The sequence below is a fragment of the Elephas maximus genome, chromosome 6 (genome assembly GCF_024166365.1).
Source record: "Elephas maximus indicus isolate mEleMax1 chromosome 6, mEleMax1 primary haplotype, whole genome shotgun sequence".
Classification (NCBI taxonomy): domain Eukaryota; kingdom Metazoa; phylum Chordata; class Mammalia; order Proboscidea; family Elephantidae; genus Elephas; species Elephas maximus.
This window is the reverse complement of record NC_064824.1, coordinates 65,264,438-65,287,967: the sequence shown is the minus strand read 5'-3', so window position 1 is coordinate 65,287,967 and position 23,530 is coordinate 65,264,438. Positions and strand designations below refer to the sequence as shown.

Sequence of the window (23,530 nt, the reverse complement as noted above, 5' to 3'; positions counted from 1 at the left end):
ACCCACTGTGTTAATGGGTTGTACCAGGTGATTTGAGAGGCTGTCGGTAAAGGGCATGAGCCAGCTGAGCGTGTGGGTGTGTCAGGTTTCAGGAAGGCATCCTGAAAGTGAAACATCCGCACTGAATCATGTAGGAGTCAGCCATGTGAGTATGTGAAGAAAGGGGATGCCACGGCAGCATTAACCAGCAAATTGTGTTGAGAAAATTGGGGAATGATTTTGAGGAAAACATTAATAGATTGTCACCACCAGCGTATTCCAAAAGGAGTATCAGATGGACTAAAAAGTCACATTCTTTAGGAAATGAAGACAAATCTTTAAAGAAACAAACAGGAATAGTTCAAAAGAATGGCTTCGGTTGGACTTTCTGAGCTTACAAATTCAAAGTAAAAATTAAAAAAAAAAAATCTTAAGGCAAAAGGAACACTGGAGGAGAGAAATTATAACAAATAGGTTTGACTGTTAATATTCAATGAAGAATGCATATAGGTCAGAAAAAAACTAATTTTGTTTAAAAAAATACATGAAGGGCTTGAAATAATGATTAAAAAGATAATAGCAGTATGTATAGACTGCTTTCTATGTGTCAGACTTTAATTCATTGAAATGATCTCAATGACACTATGAGGTACAGACTATTTTTACTTTTAATCTCCTCTTTACAAATAAGGAAACAGAGACACAGGTTAGAAAACTTGCTCAGAGTCAGGTGGCTGGTGTGTTTCAGAGCTGGGAAGAGAAGCTAGGCAGTCTGGCTCCAGCTTCTGTGGCTTCACTACAGTTCTACGCTAACACTCAAGGAGCCCAACCGTCCAAAAAGAAAAAAAAAAAACTCCCCTAGTAAACAGGCAAAGTAAAATTCAAACAAGAGATGCCTTTTTCTGTTATGAACTGACTTTTGCTATACATACAGTTAAAAAACATTCCTAGGTTGCTACACAGAGTAAGATTCTTAGGAGATAAAAATTCTAAGTCTTAATAGTAAGTTAAACTGTACAGCAGAGAAATGAGAATTTAATTTTTTTCTTTGAAATTTACTAAAATAAATGCAAGAAGCCTTTATTTAGTACCAGCTGAGACTGAGGCAGAGTGTCTTCGGTAGGCACACGGAAGCCTGGGAAGCTGAAGCGAACACAGACACCATCTTCAAGATGCAAGTAAACTCTTGACAAGATATCAGTAGACTTGCTATTTTATTCTGGATGCATTAAAATGCAGCTGACTATTACTACTTAGAAAACTGATTTAAAACTAAATTGGGGAAGCGAGGAGCTCAATTTTATGAAACTTAAATATATGATCTGTAACCCAGCTTAGATTTGTTTATAGTATCATACCAATGTACATATCATAGGCTCAGAGCCATTAGCATGAATAAATTTCTCTATCATTCTTGATATATGCATATCCCTCAGCTAATAATAAAATTCATCTTCTTTTTTAACATTCAAAATGCTGCTGCCTGGTCAAATTTGTATTCTTACCCTCATTTGAAAATTATAAGACCGAGAAATAGATGAATAAAATGAAACAGCAAGTGTTTAGCACCATCTTATATTAATTCACAGTTCCTAAAAAACAGAGAGGAAAGGTAAAGGAGTAGAACAAGCAGAAGTTATTCTATAACGGCACAAAAACTATATTATAACTCCTTTCAGCATATGAGCACGGTGAATCCTCTCGCATTTTTGAAACTAACCTCCCTACAGTCCTCTTCCACCAAAATTCATTGTGTTATTACATTTACACTTATCTACCTTCCAAAAATCTATCCGTTCATCTGATTATCATGCTTTATACATTAACAAAATCAGATCTTTCATGGTTATCAAGAGGATAGTTCTTGCTTTCTTACCAACCCTTTCCTAACCAGTATTCTTCTAGCTCATTGAACACTGGAGGAGGTCCTGTATATCAAATTGCCTGTCATAGGAAGAAGGCACGTTTCAGCGTGGTGACAGACAGAATAGTTGCCCCATCCAAAGATGTCCGTGTCCTAATCCTCAGAACCTGGGGCTGTGTTATGTAACATGGCAAAAAGGACTTTGCAGATATGTTAAATTAAGGATCTGAGATGGGGAGATTACCTTGGAGTATCCAAGTGAGTTCACTGTAATCATAAGGGTCCTTATAAGGAAAGAGCGAGGCAAGAGAGTGAGTCAGAGAAGGAGATGCGATGACGGATGTGGAGCCAGAGAGAGAGCAAGAAAGACTTGAAGACACTATACTGCTGGCTTTGAAGGTGGAGGAAAGGACCAGGAGCCAAGGTACACAGGCAGCCTCTAGAACCCGGAAAAGGCAAGGAAACAGATTCTCCCCTAGAAGCTCTGGAGGGGGGAGCACAGCACAGCTGACACCTTGATTTTGGCACCGTGAAAGCCATTTTGGATTTCCAACTTCTAAAACTGCAAGACAGCAAATTTGTGCTTTGTTAAGCTACTAAGTTTGTGGTAATTCGTTATAGCAGCAATAAAAAAAATAATACAGATTTTGGCATCAGAAGTAGGGTGCTGCTGTTACAAACCTAAATATGTGGAAGTGACTTCAGAATTGGGCAATAGGCAGAGACTGGAAGAATTTTATTTATTTATTGTGCTTTAGGTGAAAGTTTACAAATCAAGTCAGTCTCTCACACATAAGTTATACACACCTTGCTATGCACTCCCAGCTGCTCTCCTCCTAATGAGACATTACATACCTCCTCTCCACCCTGTATTCCCCATGTCCTTTCAACCAGCTCCTGTCCCCCTCTTCCTTCTCATCTTGCCACCAGACAGGAGTTGCCCACACAGATTCAAGTGTCCACTGGAGCCAAGTAGCTCACTTATCACCAATATCATTATCTATTTTACAGCCCAGTCTAATCCCTGTCTGTAGAGTTGGCTTCAGGAATGGTTCCGATCTTGGGTTAACAAATGGCCTGGGAACTATGACCGTCAGGGTCCCTCCAGTCTCAGACCATCAAGCCTGGTCTTTTTTATGAGAGACTGGAAGAATTTTGAGGGGCATGATAGAAAAATCCTGAACATTCTGTTAGTAGAAATATGGATGGTAATGATTCTACTAATGAGGACTCAGAAGAAAGTTAGGAGATTGTACAGAAAACATATGTCATCTAAATTATCATTAAGAGGCTTTTGGCAGAAATATGGATTTAAAGGTGCTGCTGGTGTGGGCTCAGAATGAAATAAGGAACATGTTATTGGAAAATGGAGAAAGGAGACCCTTGCTATATAATGGTAAAGAATTACTCAAATTACTTAATGATCCTGCAGTTTTATGGAAAGCAGAATTTATAAGCAATGAACTTAAATATTTGGTTGAGGAAGCTTCCAAGCAAATGTTGAAGATGCTGCCTGATTCTTCTTGCTGCTCATGGTAAATTGTGAGAAGAAAGGTATGCATTGAAGAAAGAACTCTTAAGCAAAGAGGCATAAGGACTTGATTATTTAGGAAATTCTCAGCCTGTCTTGATTGCAGAAGATACAAAAATTAGAAAATCACTATCAAGTAGGCATACTTTGGAAAAAAAGCCAAGGATATGGCTGGACAACCTTCTGCTAGTAACTTGGACAAATTAAAGGTCACAGTGCTCAGTCACACAGAGAAATCCTTAAAGAGATTAGGCATGTGACTCATGGATTCCTTCAACCATCTCAGAAGAAACCAAGAATATATATGGATTATCTAGTAAAGCTCTGTGAAGGAGCTTTTGTTTAACAAAGTGAATCCCAAAACATATACAGAAGTCCCATGAGGTTTTTGAGAACGTCGTATCAGCAAAAACGCTGCCAACTTGGACAGAAATGGAAAGAAAGAAGACAAAATAAAAGAGGACTGTTTAAATTCCAAAATTGAACAGGCAGGACACAGTTGATTGAACTAACCAACCACAAATATGTACTTTGTTATTATGTTGTTAGGTGCCCCTGAGTTGGTTTTGACTCATAGTGACATAAGTACAACAGAATGAAATACTGCCAGGTCCTGAGCCATCCTCACAATCATGCTATATTTGAGCCCATCATTGCAGCCACTGTGTCAATCCATCTCATGGAGGGTCTTCCTCTTTTTTGCCAACATGATATCCTTCTCTAGGGACTGGTCCCTCTTAATAACATGTCCAAAGTACTTAAAATGAAGTCTCACCATCCTCTCTTCTAATGAGCCTTCTGGTTTTATTTTTTCCAAGGACGATTTGTTTGTTCTTCTGGTAGTCCATGGTATGCTCACTATTCTTCACCAACACCATAACTGAAATGCACAAATTCTTCTTCAGTCTTCTTTTTTCATTGTCCAGCTTTCGCATGCACATGAGGCAATTGAAAACACCACAGCTTGGGTCAGGCTCACCTTAGTCCTCAAGATGACATCTTTACTTTTTAACACTTTAAAGAGGTCTTTTGCAGCGTATTTGCCCAATGCAATGCGTCCTTTGATTTCTTGACTGCTGCTTCCATGGGCATTGATTGTGGATCCAAGTAAAATGAAATCCTTGACAACTTCAATCTTTCTCTGTTTATCATGATGTTGCTTATTGGTCCAGTTTTGAAGATTTTTGTTTTCTTTATGTTGAGGTGTAATCCATAGTAAGGGCTATAGTCTTTGATCTTCATCAGTAAGTGCTTCAAGCCCTCTTCACTCTCAGCAAGGGAGGTTGTGTCATCTGCATATTGCAGGTTGTTAATGAGTCTTCCTCCAATCCTGATGCTGCATTCTTCTCCACCACGTCAAAGATGTGGTAAAACTCATGTGAAATTGTTCACAAGTAAGCCTATGCATACCTTGCTTACTGGTTAACCCACCCCTGAAAGGGACTTTTCAAATGTGATTAAATAAAGAAAATTTAGATGGCAAGATTGTCAACATAATCACAAGGTGCAATATAATCACAAGGGTCCTTAAAAGCGAAAGAAGGAGATAGAAGATTCAAAGTCAGAGGAGATGTGACAACAGAAGCAGAGATAAAGAAGGAGATTTGAAAGTACTATACCACTGCATTGAAGATGAATGAAGGGGCCATGAGCCAAAGGGTGCAGGCAGCCTCTAGAAGCTGGAAAATGCAAAGAAATGAGTTCTACCCTAGAACCTCCAGAAGGAATACAACCTGGTTAACACATTTATTTTACAACTTCTGACCTCTGTAAGATAATAAATTTGTGTTGTTTTAAACTACTGAGTTTGTAGTGACTTGTCACATCAGCAATTGGAAAGTAACACAAGTAGCAACTGTACACATAGATATATCTATCCAGTTCAGAAATCACTATACACAATAGATTCTTGATAAGGCAGATTTCAGTCCCAGCTCCAGAAGTCTCTCAGATTTATACACACAAACCACTCTGTGTTAGAGACACCCTTGAAGTTACTCCTCATGCTCCAAAGAAGAAATGTCTACCTACTTATAAATAAAACTCAGCTTAAATGTCCCTTTAGAATCTAATTTCTCTGAGTTACAGAACTGCCATTTCTAATGGTAATAAGTTTTTGGTGTACAGACTTTTACTCTGTTTTCTGCAGCCCCTGTCACCACCGAGGAAATGCTTCTGATATGAGAGCAGTTATGGATGAACAGAATTTAGTTAGAAATTAGAAAATCATTATTACATTAATATGGTTAATTTTGTCATATTTGGAAAATTAATCTTGTTGCTATTAAAATATTTTTTAATTATTTGCTTAGCTTAGTTAAAGAATTGGCCAGTTAAAATAATCAATATATGAATAAAAGGACTTAAATTTCATTGAAATGGTCAAAAAAACCCATTTAATGCATGTAGATGATGCATAGTTTTACAACATAAATCTCTTGTTCAGACATTTCCCTGGCATTCTATTATAATATATTGCTGAATTATATTACATTATAATAATTATAACTAGCAATTAATGAGTGTTATATGTACACCATTTTACATGTATTGTTTCATTAATCCTCATAACAACCATATCTGATAGGTGGTATTAGTCCCATTTTACTGATAAAAAAGTACTACTCAAAAGAAAAAATCATAGAGTAAATGGCTGAGCCTGGAATCCAGTTCAGGTATTTCTGATACAGGGCTACTCAGCTCTACATAGTCTCTTATGTAAATATATTTTCATTAAAATATAATATTTTTATTATAAAGTAAAATTTTAAATAAGGGTATGAATCTTCCATTCTGTCTCCTGAATATCTGCACACAAGTCCTCTCTAAACATTGATTTCAGTGTAATCCAGGGAAAAATCTAAGGAAAAACCAGTCAGCTCAATTTCTATGTCTGTAAGTGGCTCCTTCATTCTTATAAGTCTGAGTTTAGAATTAGAAATCAAAGCAATTTCTTCAGCATTGTTGCTTAGGTCACTATAGAGATCAAACCTGAGAAGGTGTTAGATGCTGCTCCAAGTGAACAGGGAAAGGAATGAACTTGACTATGTTATTGTTGTGTGCCATCTAGTTGGCTCTGACTCACAGCGACCATAAGGGACAGGGTAGAACTGCCCCACAGGGTTTCCTAGGTTGTAATCTTTAAGGGAACAGGTCACCAGGTTTTTTCTCCCCTGGAGTGGCTTGTGAGTTCAACCTGTTGACCTTTTGATTAGCAGCTGAGCTTTTAGCCATTGTGCCACCAGCGTTCCTTAACTTGACTATAAAACCAAAACCCATAGCCATCAAGTTGAATCTGACTCCTAGCAACCCTATAGGACAGAGTGGAACTGCCCCATAGCGTTTCCAAGGAGTCGCTGGTGGATTCCAGCTGCTGACCTTTTGGTTAGTAGCCATAGCTGGCTATAGCTGTTAACCACTGCACCGCCAGGGCTTCCAACTTGACTGTAAAGGGAGGAAAATGCAAAGCAGAAATCATCACTCTCACTTTCTAGTGATCTATTCTGCCCTAAAGCATAAGAAGTGGTGTCCTGTTTCTGTCAGCATGTCCCCTTGTTTACATCTGCATCCTAGGCATACAATGAGGGGGTTTGGTGACCTCTCCTCTTAGATTTAGTCATACATTCAACCGAGATCCATTTCCCATCTACCGTCAGCCAGACACAGTGCTCAGGTCTGGGGATGAATTAATCATTCCAGCAATGAATTCAGTCATGCTCTACTTGAAAAGAGATGAAAAGAAAAACACTAGAGCGATCTTCTAGAAATACAGTATCCTAAAAAGTGTTGATCTTGCCTTGTCTCTAAAAACAGAAATACAGCAGGTTGCATCATTTCAACATGCTGACTTCTGAATAAAGCAAGTTCCCAGATGACTGGCCCTGCTGAGGAAGCCTGATCATCTGAAGGCACACCAATGGGGCCTCCTTATGCAGGGTATTGTGAGGGACTTGGTGACTCACACTCTACATCCCCACCCCCCCAAAAAATATTTATTTGACTACAGATGAAATTCGATTAAAATGAATAAACCCCAAGACAGACGTACTGGGGTAGAAAGAAAGTCACTTACCTGAAGCCTCATACTGACTTACTTTCTCTTCAGAATTTTTCTGCGTTAACAGCTCCCTTAGCTGTGCTCCTAATGTATTTCATTACTCTTCTGTTTATATTAAGGAGCCCTGGTGAAGCAATGATTAACTCAGCTCCTAACTGAAAGGTTGGTGGTTTGATCCCACTCAGTGATTCTGTTGGAGAAAGATCTGATGATCTGCTTCCATAAAGATTACAGCCAAGGAAACCGGAAAGGGCAGTTCTACTCTGTCATATGGGGTCACTATGAGTAGAAAATCAACTTGATGACAACTAATAACGTTTATATTGAACCAGTTGCTGTCTGGATGGTTCTGGCTCCTAGAGACCCAATGTGTGTCAGAGTAGAGTTGTGCTTCATAGGGTTTTCAATGACTGATTTTTCTTTGGGAAGTAGATCCCCAGGCCTTTCTTCTGAGCTGAGATGCCTCTGGACTTGAACCACCAACCTTTGGGTTAGCAGCTGAGCACATTAACTGTTTGTACCACCCAGGGACTGTATATTACTTAGCACTTTTTAGTCTATCAGTGAACCCCTTTTGCCTCTCTACTGCTCTCACCTTTCACCTACATGTGAGCTTCTTTAGCACAAGGCAGGGCTAAGCTACCCTTGTAAACCAGTTTTATGCCAGGCAGTTGGTGTCTTGAGTACTTTATATTTGCGGAGGCAGAGCAGTAAGAGGATTAACCAGGGGCTCTGGGTCCAGAAAGCCTGATTTGATTCTTTCTCTGACATGGTTTGACTTTGAACAAGTTGCTTAACCTCTCTCAGTCTCCTTTTTCTTCTCTATGTAATGAAATAAATAACAGAACCTGCTGAAATAGTTGTCTGTGAAGAATGAATGATATTTACAAAAATAGTTTTACGCAGTTCTTGCACATAGTATGCACTCAGTAAATGCTCACCAGATTCCAACCACCCTGAAAGGCAGGTAGTATTATCCAGATAAGAATTCATAGATGAGAAACCTGAGAATAAGAAAAGATAAGAAATGTCCCCAAACCTCACAGCTGGTAAGTAGTAAGGATAGGACTTTACTATGGTGCTTTTGAATCTAAAGCCTTTCTAAGGCTATTTCATTCCTCTTTATAAACCAAGCCTCCACAACGTTGTCTCAAAAAGTAGGATTCAATGAACCATGAAAAGAATGAAAAAACATATGATGGAATTGGGGTGAAAGAGGTAGCAGTCTTACCCGCATGGCCACGATAATGGAGCAAAGTAAAAAAAAGAAAAGCAATTACTAACTCAATGGATATAATATTCAAAGTGTTGGTTTGTCTGTGTTCACTAGCCAATGAACCAGCAATTTTTCACCAGCAAGGAACATAGGAGTCCTCTGAAAATGTAAAGTTCAGGGAAATCACCCTAGTATATCAAACGTTAGAGGCAGATGTTTGCCTTTTCGCTCTCAAAAAATGGTTCCTCGCGCTTTTACCCTACTCTATGTATTTTAGGTAAAATCATGAAGCCATCACTAAAAGTTATTTGTTTTATTCACTTCCCTATGGGGGCTTCTGAGCAATAGGCTTGCCACAGTGGACACTGTCTTCGACCAGCCCAAGTGATGATGACTGGGCAGCTCTCTAAGTTCCTGCTGCCCTGTGGCTACCTACCATATGTAAAGAGAAGGAAGCTGTATTCCTCATTTATGTTTCACTCACTGTTGCCCTATTAAGCACCCAAGAGCTGTGAAACTTTATATTGAGGGAAAGCCCTAAATAAAGAGGTATTATAGTCCTGGTAGTGCAGTGGTTAAGAGATTGGCTGCTAAAAGGTCAGCAGTTCAAATCCGTCTGTCGCTGCTTGGAAACCCTATGGGGCAATTCTACTCTGTCCTATAGGGTCATTATGAGTCTTAGAAACCCTGGTGGTGTAGTGGTTAGAGCTATGGCTGTTAACCAAAAGGTTGGCAGTTCGAATCCACCGGGCATTCCTTGGAAATTCTATGGGGCAGTTCTACTCTGTCCTATAGGGTCACTATGAGTCTGAATCAACTAAACGGCAACAGGTTTTTTTTTTTTTTTAATTATTTGGTTAGTTTGAATATGGATATACTTTCTCTCTAATTTGAGTATTCTTTCTATTTAAATGGACTTCCATCCCTGTCTAAAATATCTATTCTAGAAAATCCCAAAATTTCCTATTATTTTATCTTATTTCACTTCTCCCTGAGTTACTACCTTTTTTGATATTACTTCTTTTTCTTACTGTGTATTTCCTAATGCATTCCTTTTTTCTTCCCACTGCTTCACTTTTAGTTTTCCCTTTCCCAAACTTTCCCATGATTTCCAGCTCTCCAAATCCTCCTTTCTGTGTGCCTCAGTTACTAGGTGCAATGTACCACTGAGGAGAGTTTTATCTCCTTTCTGTTTTTCTAGACATGGCAAGCAAGTATGCTCACCTCTCTTAGCCATAGAGAGATAGTTGTCCAGCTCAGTCTATGACTAGGAGCAGATATGCACACCTCTGAAAGGCACTGCACAAACTGGTTAAATGTCCATCCAAAAAACCAAAACCAAACCCATTGCCACCGACTCAATTCCAACTCATTGTGACACTACAGGACAGAGTAAAACTGCCCCATAGGGTTTCCAAGGCTGTAATTTTTAGGGAAGCTGACTGGCACACCTTTCTCCTGTGAAGGGGCTGCTGGGTTAGAATTGCCACCCAAAAAACCCATTGTTGTTGAGTTGATTCCAACTCATAAAAATCCTATAGGACAGAGTAGAACTGTCCCATAGGGTTTCCAAGGAGCCGCTGGTGGATTCGAACTGCCAACCTTTTGTTTAGCAGCCGCAACGGCCCCACTGTGCCACCAAGGGCTTCTTAAATGTCCATCACCATCCCTAAAACCACCAGGACCTCTACAATGCACAGGAGATTTCATTCCAAAGTTGAATAATTCATTGGCAGATGGAAATGAGCCATAAACATTAGCTTAGAATCTGTCTTTTCCTCAAATGATCTGCTTTGTCTTTTATGTATACTAGGCTGATTTGTTTAGTTCCGAGCATGTTGTTGGCACTCAACAGATCAAACATAAGCCACAGTAATGGAGATACACCTTTAACAATTTGCAGCTTTGAAAAACATCTCCCTGGCATGCCCACCTTTAAGTTGTTTGAGCACAGGCAGAGGAGGAAAGTTAATTATTTATGGACTGTCACCTTTAATCATTTCCATGTTATTTGCATTCTGGAGTAGCCAGAGGTTTCTTGATCTGATTTTAAAAACTTCCTGGTTCTTTACCCTCTTCCCAACTTTCAACAGTTAAGGTTAGCATCTGAAATTTATTCTGGCAAAGGATATTTTTAAAAAGCTCAGATCATCAAATTCTAATTCTCACTGACTTAGACAATAGGTACAGTGGCAGCTTTTCTTCCACTAATCACCCTTTTCCTTTGAATAATAAAATGTATTTAATTCAGTCTGCCTTTTGTCTTAGAAAAAAGTAGCTTCTGTATTTGCACACACTTTTCAGTGGCCTAAAATAAGTCCTTGTTTAAGATGCTTTCTCTGCCTAAGTCCACACACAGCGACATAGTTTGATATTTTTTTCTTTTGAACTTAATGGCTGATAGACTTGATCAAAAAGGGGAAACCACACTAATTCCACACACTTTCTCTACGGAACATTATTTGGAAAAGCTAAGCAACCAAGGAGAAAAGTGAAAATGCTTAAATAATGCAACATATTTCTTGGTGAATAATCTCTTCTGGAAGTAAATATGATTTCAGAACAATGAGGTACTTGGGAAATTCAATCTAAAGAATTTAACGCTTTCCAAACAATGTGGTCATCAATCATTTCTTCTTGGGAAGAAAGATAGAATTGCTAATGTCAAACAGAAATGTTAAAATCCATTTAGGATGACTTTTTTTCTTGTCAAAGCTATAGGTTCTTCTCATGTCTTCTAAAATAAAACTTAACTGGCATCATGCTCAAGTGTTTGTCCTGTCAGGAACGAGAGCCTATCTATGGAAAATAGTGCCTATGGCAATTAGTTTTGAACTGTTGAATGATCTCTCACAGCTGTAGGCCCAGGGCACGGGCCCTTCCTGCCATACCTTAGTTATGCCTCTGGTCACAACTGCTTTTTGATGAATCAGTAGCCAGTAATCAACCTTCGTCGAGTCCAACTCATGGAAACCGCATGTGTGTCAGAATAGTACTTTGCTCCATAGGGTTTTCAGTGGCTGATTTTTCAGAAGTAGATCACTCGGCCTTTCTTTCTAGGTGCCTCTGGATGGACTCCAACTTCCAACCTTTCAGTTAACAGCTGAGAGTGTTAACCGTTTGCACTACCCAGGGGCTCTACTTTCTGATTACTGTCCCCATAATTGTAGGGGATGCTGGATAATGCTAAGTATATTTTCAACAGTCTTATTAAATGTAGAATGGGGTGTTTGTAAATTAAAGCTATACGTTTTTTGTTATGTTAGGTATGGTGATAATTTTAATGTATCAAAATCTCGAATCAGTCAGCTGCTGGGTTACTTTCTTTGTCACCATTCACATGACCTAACTGTCCTTTGCATACAAATGCAGTGTGTAATTTCAAAAGAAATAGATGATGTCAGATTCCTAATGATATGCTGGTGGTAAGCACTGTGCAAAAAGTGGAAATAATAGTCCTTGCTGCAGAAGATACATATGTGTACATAGATAGTCGGTCTCATCATCCCTCAATTTATCTACCTTTAAGAATCTGGCATTGGCATTTATTTCGCTTCCCCCAGATTCAAAACCTAATCCTATAAGTGTACCATAAGTAGACAAATTAAGATTATGCTTATTTCACTCTTGGTTTTAAAGGGTGACTTGCAAAAATCAGCCTGTAAATGTTATTTAGATTGAAACCTGCTCTTTTCCATGCACACTAAAACAGTAACATCTGTGAACAACAAAGAATTTAATTAAAACTTGCAAGCAAAAGTTTCCCTAAATCAATGGTATTTAAACTCAGGTGTAGCAGAAGGTGAGGGAAGAGGAGTGATGGGAAGACAAGTGTAAAAAGCAATTTTTAAAAAATAATTATTTTGGATTGAGATTTTTTGTAAAATTCCATGTGAAGCTAGGTTTTCACGGCTTGAATTCAGTTTTAAAACCACTTTCCTAAGCTTTATTCCTTCCAGGCACCAAAAGCCTTGGGCAGGTGGCCAAATCAACTCAGTATGATCTCCCCCTGCTCAGATGGTAAAGCTGGGCATCTCTTTGTTTGTCTTTAAAGGTTATTTTTAAAAATTCAGACACTTGATTACAACTACAGGTTATCGACTAATAGTCAGCAACTGACCGTCAGTATCCATCTCTAAGTCTTCTAATAGCCTGCAGGACCATAAACCACCATAATTTCAGTCAAAGAATCTTTTAGATTCATCAGTTTACAAAATGGTACCACACGCATTGTGAAGATGGAAGATTGGCCATCACACCAAAAACCAAAAAAGCAAACCCACTGCCGTTGAGTAGATTCCAACTCATAACGACCTTATAGGATGGAGTAGAACTGCCCTATAGAGTTTCCAAGGAGCATCTGGCAGATTTGAACTGCCAGTCTCTTGGTTAGCAGCCACAGCACTTAACCACTGCACCCCCAGGGTTTCTGGCCAGGACACGGTGGGTAGAAATGCTCCTCACAGACCCTGTGTGGGTATGGGAAAAATACAGAGCATTTTTAAAGAGCATGTTTGTGCTTTCCCTAGTTATGAGTGGCAGACCCTTCCCTAAGATGTTTGCAGACCTGGTTATTAAGTTTGGATTATTACTTGGAACTAAAACTCCTAGATCACCAAGATAATTAAAGGCATTGAAGTTAAAATGGCAAGCTTCACAAATAATTAACATTTAACATAGTGATTTACACACAATGGGGGCCCATTAAGCATTTCATTGAAAGAATTTGTCCTGAAATAATATTCCAAAATTCAGAGCTATCTTTTATGGTTCCTCTTGGTGGATTTTGTTACCTTCTCTCCTCCACTTCTTTTTAAAGAATAGAAAACAAGTTTCAAATACAGCAACAGAAGTTATTTAAGCAGCACAGAGAGGTTATGTGAAAGTTGGGATTGGAGTTTCCAGGAGGGAACAAAAATAAACCTCTTGCCTGTGAACCTGTGAGTCTCATCACCAAAAAATGCTCAGCAGGGCATGACATGAGCAGGTGAAAATTAGAACTGTGCAAAAATGTTTGCTTGGAAAGTGAAACCAGTCAACTTTGGGCTTTCTGCCAAATTTAATTTCTGCCAGGATTTCTCCTGTTATTACATAGCTGCAGAAAGCAATTAGGAAAGTATTATAGCTAAAAAGTTCCAAATACCATTCAGGTGCCCATCACATTTCTGTCCAGAAGAAAATAACTAGCCTCCCAGCCTAGCAGGCCAGGGGCAGACAGAACACACACACACACACACACACACACACACACACGCACACACACACACTCTCACACACACAACACATACACCACTTTTCCTCGGAGGACCATTTAATCACATTCAGTATACTATTTGTTTTGCAGCATCCAGGAAGAAGACTCCAGTAGGTTTTCAGGGTATCCCAGCGCACTATTGAGCTGGAAGCCACCCAAGTAAAGCAGATGTAGCAGTTAGCAGCAAGCCTTCACTTCCATTTACCAGCAGTACAGGGCCTGAAGAAAATGTCATCAACCCATCAAGCCTGACACTTGGTTGCCATTACAGAGAGTATCACAGAAAGGAATTCAGAACGATGATGCTCTGCGACACTTGCTGCTTCATGTTTCACAAAATCTCAAGCCTAAGAGTGGAGTTGGTGACTGGCTTAGACTAGATGCAAATAACATGTGTCTATCATAACCTGTCTTCTCAAATGCACACATACACACATGTGCACACACACATACACACACTCAAATGCTGACCCACAGCCTATATAGTCTCCATAGCTCCATTCCCAGGCTTTTGTTTTTGTCTTTCCACATACTCCATGATAGGACTCATCTATGCATAAGGCATTTCAGCTCTCAGTTTCATGAATATTACACTCAATATACATCTCTAGTAACTATGTAAGCCCTAATCCTATATTGCCAACTCTTTTCAAATTCAACATGGTTTTAAAAAATATATATATTACCCACAAACTAGTTTCCACTTCCAAATTTTCTAGTTGTGTATTAGGATAAAGAACACCTGGGATTGTCAGGAATAATGGTGAATGTGATAAGAAGTCAATTAAAAGTGAATAAAGTGATTATTGGAAACCCTGGTGGTATAGTGGTTAAGGGCTACAGCTGCTAACCAAAGGGTTGGCAGTTCGAATCCTCCAGGCGTTCCTTGGAAACTCTATTGGGCAGTTCTACTCTGTCCTATAGGGTCGCTATGAGTCAGAATCAACTCGACAGCACTGGGTTTGGTTTTTTTGGTTTTTAAAGTGATTATTGAGTTTTAGCATCTGTTCAAAATTGTGAACCTTTAAATAAAACCAATTATGTATATCTTACGACTTGGCAGCCTGGGAAGGGAGCAAAACAGTGGATTATTGGAAAACTTTAAATAGGCTTTTGGTGATGTGGGACTAGCTCAGAAACTTGGGACAAATGAAGTAGGGGGTCAGTGGAAGCTTGTTGTTCAAGCTGACAGTGGGGCCCAGGCTGCACGGGCATTGGGTCTGGCATGGCTCCTCTAAGTCCTCAGATCTACCCCTGAAGCCTGAGCCAGGAGCTCTTAATACCAAACCTCCGGCCCTCTTGAAACTCTCTTGGCCTTAGTTTTGAAATGTAGGTCCTACCTAGGCTATTGCAGGCTCCACTCCTATCTTGTTCCTAGTGACTTTGTGATTTATTTTCCTATTTATAGCTTACTTTCATCTCTAGGGAAACCCTGGTGGCGTAGTGGTTAAGTGCTACTGCTGCTAACAAAAAGGTCGGCAGTTCAAATCCACCAGGCGCTCCTTGGAAACCCTGTGGGGCAGTTCTACTCTGTCTTATAGGGTCACTGTGAGTCAGAATTGACTTGACAGCAATGGGTTTTTGGTTTCATCTCTAGAACCTGAAACATTGCATCATATCACTGGTTCATAATCTTTTACTTTCTCTACAAATATTATTTGGATTCTTATTCACTTTGCTGCTTTAGTTTCCTTTGATAAACAGACCTGGCCCCATGATCTCATCTTTCAGTGTCTCCCTGCTGAGTGAGGCTCTCCTTCCATCCTTACTCAAACACTGGGTGGATCCAAGACACAGAGAGGCAAATAAACATGGAAGGGGTTGGTGAACAGGAAGACCTAAGGATGTGGAGGTTGTGCTGAGGATCAAGATCATTTTTAGTTAAGAAGAAAGAGTAACAGTGATCAGAGGGATTATTCTGAGAGTCCAAGAACTAGGTCAAAGTAATGAAAAGGTCCAAAATGTGGCTATGAGTCGCTCCATTAGAAAAGAGACTGGAGTCATTTGGATTGAGGTGGTTGAAGAATTCTGTTTCTTGAAGTAATGTGGATGTTGACAGCACCAAGGATAGCACAAAGAGTGTAAGTTTGAAGGGTTGCAATGATTATACTAGAAAGAGGACCCTTAATAGCTTTCTACTACTCCAGAGAGGACATTAATTTGAGCTGAAGAGTGCATGTCTCAAAGGTAAGAGTGTCTTTAACAGTGAAGTATTCTATTAAATCAGGTAGAAAATTTTCTAAGCAGGTTTGAGTGTGGTGCTATTTTGAACTTTTAGCATCTAGGATGATTTGGTGATTTATATTGTAATCTTGCTTTCTGGGAACATATTAATAATGGTTATTATGGTACACTGGCATCATATATCAAGTGAGAATAATAACAAAAGTTTATATAGCACTTACTATGTGCTTGGCACTATTGTCTAAATTACTTTACATATATAAACTTATTTAATCTTCAAAACTACCGTATGGAATAGGTACAATTAGTGTCTCCACTTTCAGATGAGGAAATGAGGCACAGATATTTGCCCAAGGTCAGTTTTAGTAGGTAAGTGTCAAAGTCAGAATTCAAACTCAGGCAGTCTGACTCTAAATCCTGTGATCTTACTTATTTGCCAGACAGCATTTCCTGATTTCCCAGTAAAGTGTTTCGGGTTTATTTGGAACTTCTGGTTCTAGAAAACAATGTTTTTGTGATTCTGGCAAACTGAGAACACTTCATATATTTTAAGGATGATTATAGTTTTTGGGTTAAAGAAGACATTCCCAGAGGTCTTTAATAGAAATGGGAAAAAAAGAAGAAGCAACAGGGGAAGGAAAGAAGAACAGCAGGAAGGAAGGAAGGAAGGAAAGTAGGGGGAAGAAAAGACATAGCATATCAACTGTGACTTTTTTTTTAATTTTAAGATTGATTAAAATGTAAAGATGGTATCAATAATGAGATTTTATATCTCAACTGCACTCTGGAACAATAATCTTGTAGAAAATGTTATGATTATTATTTAGCTCAACACTTCCTCAATACAAATGCTTACAAAATTCTGTCTTAGACTCTCAACAAATATTACACAAAGAGTAAAAAGAGGTGTTGTTATGGATGACATTATGGTTATTGGTTAGAATTTGAGGAATACCCATCCTTGAACAACACCCAAATGGACCGTGATAATATGAAACCAATGGAGAACAATATGGAAACACAGTAGCAACATACTTTATAAAAAAGAATATATACATATATTAAAGTCAGATGAAACACTCATGAACAAAGAGTTATCAGTATAATTGAAAGAAATGGTAATAACCTATCAAGAGAATTCAGAATAAGCAAGAAGCTGGGGTTGGTTGGGTTGAAATAGCAAAGTAAATTAAAAGGGTAAAAATTGAAGCTTGTGATAATTTATAGCTTCTACTAGAGAAGAAAAAAAAAAAATTTTTTTTTTTTTTTTTTTTACTAGAGGGTGGGGTATTACAGACTATAAACAGTAGTTTTGAGTTGACAACTGCAGTAGCTGAACTAGATCCTTTTGAGAAATAAAGGATTGTAACTTAAATACAAACACATTCCTTCCTTCCAGATTTCATTTCTCTGAAATTTTATAAGGTAGCAGCTGTTGTCCAGCTCTGAATAATAGATGGATGATGAATCCTGAAATTATTCCCATTCCAGAATGAGTCAGTGGCTGAAAGCAGGCATACACTAATAGAGTCATATTGCCCAAAATAAATGCTTTTGAGTCCTCCAGGTCTCAAAGGGCTAGCATGTTTTCTATTAAGAGGCCAGGGCTCAGAAATTCAGTTCCAACTGTGAGCACCCTGGAATGGTACAGAGGAAAGAAGGAGGTAATCAAGACTATTGCGTTGCCCATTGCTGCCACTTGCTCTTCCTCTGTGCACTGCTTGCCATATCCCCTGTGTTCTTATTAGAAACTGCTACTAGTCTTCCAACTTAGTAGGAGAACAGCTGGATTCATTATGTAGTGCTCAGGAAAATGGCTCTGGATCCAACAGAAGTGGTGGTAGTAAATTTTAAATTAAGCCTGTAGCTGGAAGTGGCAAACATTTGATAATGTGAACAAAATTTATTCTTTTTCCTTTCCCAGAATATCTAAGTTTGACTGACCCTTGAGTCCAAGTTCAAAAATTCCAACTTAGAGAGGCAAAATCAAAGGGAGATATTGAACTTTACAAAAGGATTTTTCATGGCTTCCCTTAGCCAAAAAACCAAACCTGTTGCCGTCCAGTCAATTCTGACTCACAGTGACCCTATAAGATGGAGTAGAACTGTCCCACAGGGTTTCCAAGGAGTGGCTGATGGATTCAAACTGCTGATCTTTTGGTTAGCAGCCTAGCTCTTAACCACTGTGCCACCAAGGCTCCTTAATTACTATAGTTGTTTAAACTTATTTGACAAAAAGTCTTACTGGTTAGATAATGTAAAGCTGAACTCTTATTATGACAGTGCTGACTAAAAATAAACAGAAAATCAACACCAACAAAGATATTGATAAAGCCACCCATGAAATTACGTAGTAATCAGAATAGAAATCTAATTCTATTTATCAAAATAATCTACACAGTTTTCAAAAACCCAGCTACTTTATGAGGTTTACATATATTTTATTTCCATGCAATTGCCTATGAATTAAAATTAAAATCACTGATTTTCAAACATTCTTGTACATTCAGTTCACATTTGTTGAACTTTGAATGGAAAGCAATGAGGACATGTTTTGAAACCACTATAATGCTGGACTCTGCTTTTAAAATTAATGGTGGCATGTAGATTTTTTAAATAGCTTTTCAATGTTGGTAACTACCAACATAGCAATACACATGCCAATATATTCAGACATTTGGATCTTTAACAGAGAAATTTCCAAAAATAAACTGTTTTGTATTAGATTTATTTTAAGTCATATGCGGGCCCGGAGCAACTTGGCAATTGTTTACTTTTGACAATCAGACATATCTAAACTTTTTGGTTCACCAGGCAACAAGGATACATCCTGCACACAATTAGAAAAAAATGCCGAGGACAAACACCGACTGGAAGACCTTTCAAAAAGAGCAGTGAAAAACCATAAACATCCTGTGACAAAAACTGGGGGAAGGGGAGGAGGCGAGGAACAGATCATCTAAGGAAGATGAACAAACTTAAATGCTTAGTAGAATTTAAAAATAAGCCCACTGTCATGTTTTGAGCTTTAACTGAATATGTGACTCAGGTCTCCTTTTCCACGATTTGTTCTTATTTTAAAAGAAACATGAAATGCAAAATAAATAAAAAGCAGCAAAATCTACCAAAAGAAAAAGGCTTTATTAATGTATGTGTTCAGATGTACCCCAGATCATGGCACGTGGGGCGGAGTTGATGTGGTAAAGATTTACAGACTGACATATAGCACTTTGACACATAAGTCGAGGGACTGAGGATCTAATTGCCTTTGCTTAACCCTCGTATGAGTTACAGCCCCCCCGGCCCCGCCACCTCCGTCTGAAAGCAAGGAGTGTTCCTATGAAAGCAAAATGGCAAAAAGCGAAGAAGCAATTACCTATAATATACAAGGGAAATTTTTTTTAGCGTTCCTAGACCTAAAAAATAACATACCAAATAACACATAAAACCCATATGAGCTCTCTTAGGCTTTTCTGATACTTTAGGACACATCTTGCTAATGGATGCACAAAATACATCCATATAAAGCTGGTAGACACAGTTCAGAGTTATGGTGGCTTGATGCTGAGTGTAGTTCCTGGGGAAGGAGCTTGACTACGCCACTCTCGCTGCTAGGGGTGCCTGCTGCCTCCTTAATGGCTCACTGCAAAACAAATGCTGAACACTATTTCCGATTTTTGCAAAAGGGAAAATCCTCTTTGGATTTCTTTCAGTTAATGAAAACAAATACTAATGCAGGTCTTTCGTGAAAGCAAAGTTGGCATAAAGCAAACTGTTCCTGGGCTTCAGTTTTCTTATCTAGAATTTAAAGGCATTAAACCAAATAGTCTGTGAGGTTCTTTGTGTTATCTATATAATAAATCCCTTTTTTCCTTAGCAACATTTTAAGAATTATAGCTACTCTACCAGGAACTTGGATTACCTACTGTGAGGTGGCAAAAACGCTTTGTCCTTGGCTAGTAACCAAAAGGTTGGCAGTTTGAATCCACGCAGTGGCATTCCATGGAAGGCCTGGTGATCTACTTCTGTTAAGAATACAGCAAATGAAAAGCCTGTGGAGCACAGTTGTACTCTGACACACATGGGGTTGCCATGAGTGTGAACCAATTGGAGAGCAACAGGAACTGTGCTTCTCCCTGACACATTATTTTTATGCCATCCCACAAAATGCCAAGAGTCATTAAGTATAGCTACATGGTTGTGTGGCATAAATAATTCATTAAATTTGGCGGTTTTCAATTGTTCCAGGAAAACAAAACCTTTGCTTTTTCTACTACCTAAATTTTTGTTGTTGTTGAACTGCCTGTCATTGTTCTTTGAACTCTTACTACTTACATTGTACAAATGAAAAAATTCTTAGGTTAGTAGACTTTGGAAATGATGGATTCCAATGATTTGGAAAATAAATAGCATGAAATTTTTACTACAGGGTTCATAGGCGGCTTTTCAAAGAAAAATAATATACACTGTGGTCATACCACACAGTCGTATAAAGACTGTACCTATAAGAAATGAATTAATGTTTTTAAAAAGCCATTATTGAATCAGAAAATTCAGAAGTTGCCCACCACTCTGCAAGGAATGAGCCTGTAATCTGAATGAGCAAGTGTTTGTTTCCGAAGCAGGAAAAACAAATTACAGTTCAATTAAATTTCAAAGTGTAACTTGAACACTTTCAAAGGAGGGGGAGGGAAGTAAATAAAAGGACATTATAATGTCAATTAATTCTGTTCCCCACAGATTGTTCAATCAAAAATCCAGAATTATACTGCCAAGCACTTATTAAGTGTCTATCCTGCTCTATAAATAACTGAATCTAGACATGACTCCTAGCTATCAAACGGCCCCTTACAAAATGGCCTTTTACTACCTAAAGGGTGTGTGTTTGTGTGTGAGTGAGAGAGAGAGAGAACAAGAGAGAGGAGAGAAAATACCACTGTCTAGTATTGAAAAAAAAAAAAAATTTTTTTTTTCTTTTTTTAGTATTGAGGTTACCAGGTGCATGCAACCTCCCATTACCTGGTTACCTGTCATAAGTAATAGTTTACAAAACAAATAAAAAAGAATATTCAATTGTGGTAAACATAAAGTGAGAGGCAGAATGCTGGAACTGAAAGAATAAGGGGTAACCATCAACTGGAAGGAGCCCTGGTGGCACAGTGGTTAAGAGCTCGGCTGCTAACCAAAAGGTCGGCAGGTGGAATCTACCAGCAGCTCTTTGGAAACCTTACTGGGCAGTTCTACTCTGTCCTATGGGGTCACTAGGAGTCAGAGTCGGCTTAACCACTACGGGTGTAACTGTAAGTTATCCAGTTGTTGTGGACTTTTTACCCAAAATAAGACAGGGGACCTTGACTAATGTTTTTACATGGACATTTTCTGAACTAAAGCCCCCTGTATTCGTTAAAAAATATCTCCTTTTATTTTTCAGGGCTGAAGCCCAACACTGGGATGAAAGCAGAAGCATTCAAGTCCAAAATCCAGACTACATTTTTCCCAAACAGCTGGCACCTTCCCATATTGCAGACATCTAAAATGCTGACTGACTTTTAAAAATGGATCTAGTTGTTAGTTTATACAGAGAAAACAAGAAAGAAAAAAATTTCAAAGATTAGGCAGAGTTGCAGAGAAACATTTAAGCATAGAATTCAGGACTTTCTAATTTCCGTTTTCCACTCAAAAGTAACACCTTCTGAAACTCAAAACAGGTGCTGTTTCATATTAAAATTCATGGCTTTGGATATAGCTGAGGTAAATATTTTACCCGTCCTTTGGCACCCTGCACATAAATTTTTTAAATAATTCAAACAACCTGCAGCTCATCAGTGACCAAATAGATCTCAGGTAAAAATAAAATATCTTTCAGTTCTGCACCAGCAGGCTAAATTTAAACCCTGTATTATGTAATCTTAAAGTGTCCTTGCTTTTAGTCAGTGTCTTAAGAGATTCTGTTATAACGTCTCTCCAAAATGACTTCAGGCTCTAATATCTAAACACTTAAGGCACAACAGGACCAAATTAAGGTGTTCACAGGCAATTGAAGACAGAAAAAGACCATTTGAAGCTGTGTAAAGGGCATGATACCTTTAAAGTAAAATCGGTCTTCTCTATTTAACTTTGTATTTACTGTAATAAGGGTTGGCAGATCCAAATGGCGGTGCTTTTCTTAATTCTGCAAAACATGTAAAGACCTGATTCCTTAATTCTTACTCCAGTAATACTCCCAGAGGAAATGAGACTATGGCTGGAGCAAGAAATACAAAATCAGACTAAGGTTTGGAGAGAGAATAGTTTTCATACATCACCCTGAGAAAACTGGAACGTCGAACATCATATAAACTCTTCTTTTCCCTCACCAAATTCTAAGAAACATGGTTTATATTTTCAAATATACTCACCAAATATATTATCCATTTATGCTCATAAAAGGCAAAGTAATTTTATTTTCAGTGAGTGGAAATGCAATTTTAACACGTGATTGTCAAGTTTGGATCATTCTTCTTTCATACTAAATACTAGTAATGCTAAATATTTTGCATAGATTAATATATGAAGCTCACAAAAGTTAATAATATCATGCAATGCTAAATATTGTCTTAAAGACAAAATACAATGAATATAGTCATTTATAACAACCACAATTTAACCTGTGGTCTTCTTCAATCTTAAGCAGCCAGCAACAGCATTTTATAATCTGTGAGACAAACACATATCAATGACTATACCACACATACCTTTTGTAATATTATTTCACCCCAAGTACGTAGAGGTGTCCTGTATCTTTACAGATCTTCACAGGCTAGTTTCCTCCCTTGTTTTATGTGCAGCAAATTTCCCAGTCCCCTGAAAGCAATCGGTGGAGTGGAGGCCGGCTCCACTGACGGTTCTATCAAGCAAGTAGATGGGACGGCTGAATTTATTTTAGCCCCATGTCTAAAGGATGCCACATGGCACCTATTTTTAGGAAGTGAGCTCTGTATAGGTGGGGCTTGAGTCAACCACTCTTTTCAGAAGTGTGTCTCTGAGGGCACCCTGCCTTGTAGTGCCCTCTCTAACGTATGCATGGTTCCAACATGTGTCCAGTCAATCAAACTCCCTTCTGCAGCCACAACCGTCAAGACAATTCTCAACCTTAAAATTTAACCAGCAGGAGGGAGTAGAAGCTGGGGTTAAAGTCTTTATATTACATGCATTTGTTTTAATAATTTTACTCCATGAAGAGTCAAGAATATGAAAATTGAGCATATAGAAAAGTTCCAATTTATTCTGGTGGAATAATTACAGGAAGAGGAAACCTTGTTTTTACTTCAAGAAATGTTCTTTGGTATGCAAAACATTAGTTTGCTTTGTGAGCCTTCATGTATAAAACAAAACACTACTGTAGTGTTTGTTTAAGTAAAGGAAGTTCTCTTGGTTAAAAACAAAAAAGGTGTTGTGGAGGGAAA

General features: G+C 38.4%; 1 protein-coding gene across 1 annotated transcript in view; it reads right to left on the bottom strand.

Annotated features, from left to right (window-relative positions):
• XIRP2 (xin actin binding repeat containing 2) overlaps nt 1–22,949 on the bottom strand; it is a 78,322-nt gene extending 55,373 nt beyond the window's left edge. The window contains exon 1 of the mRNA XM_049887364.1: nt 22,820–22,949. The gene's annotated coding sequence lies outside the window, so the exon portion shown is untranslated. The remainder of the gene's footprint in view (nt 1–22,819) is intronic.
• Nucleotides 22,950–23,530: the final 581 nt, after the last annotated feature.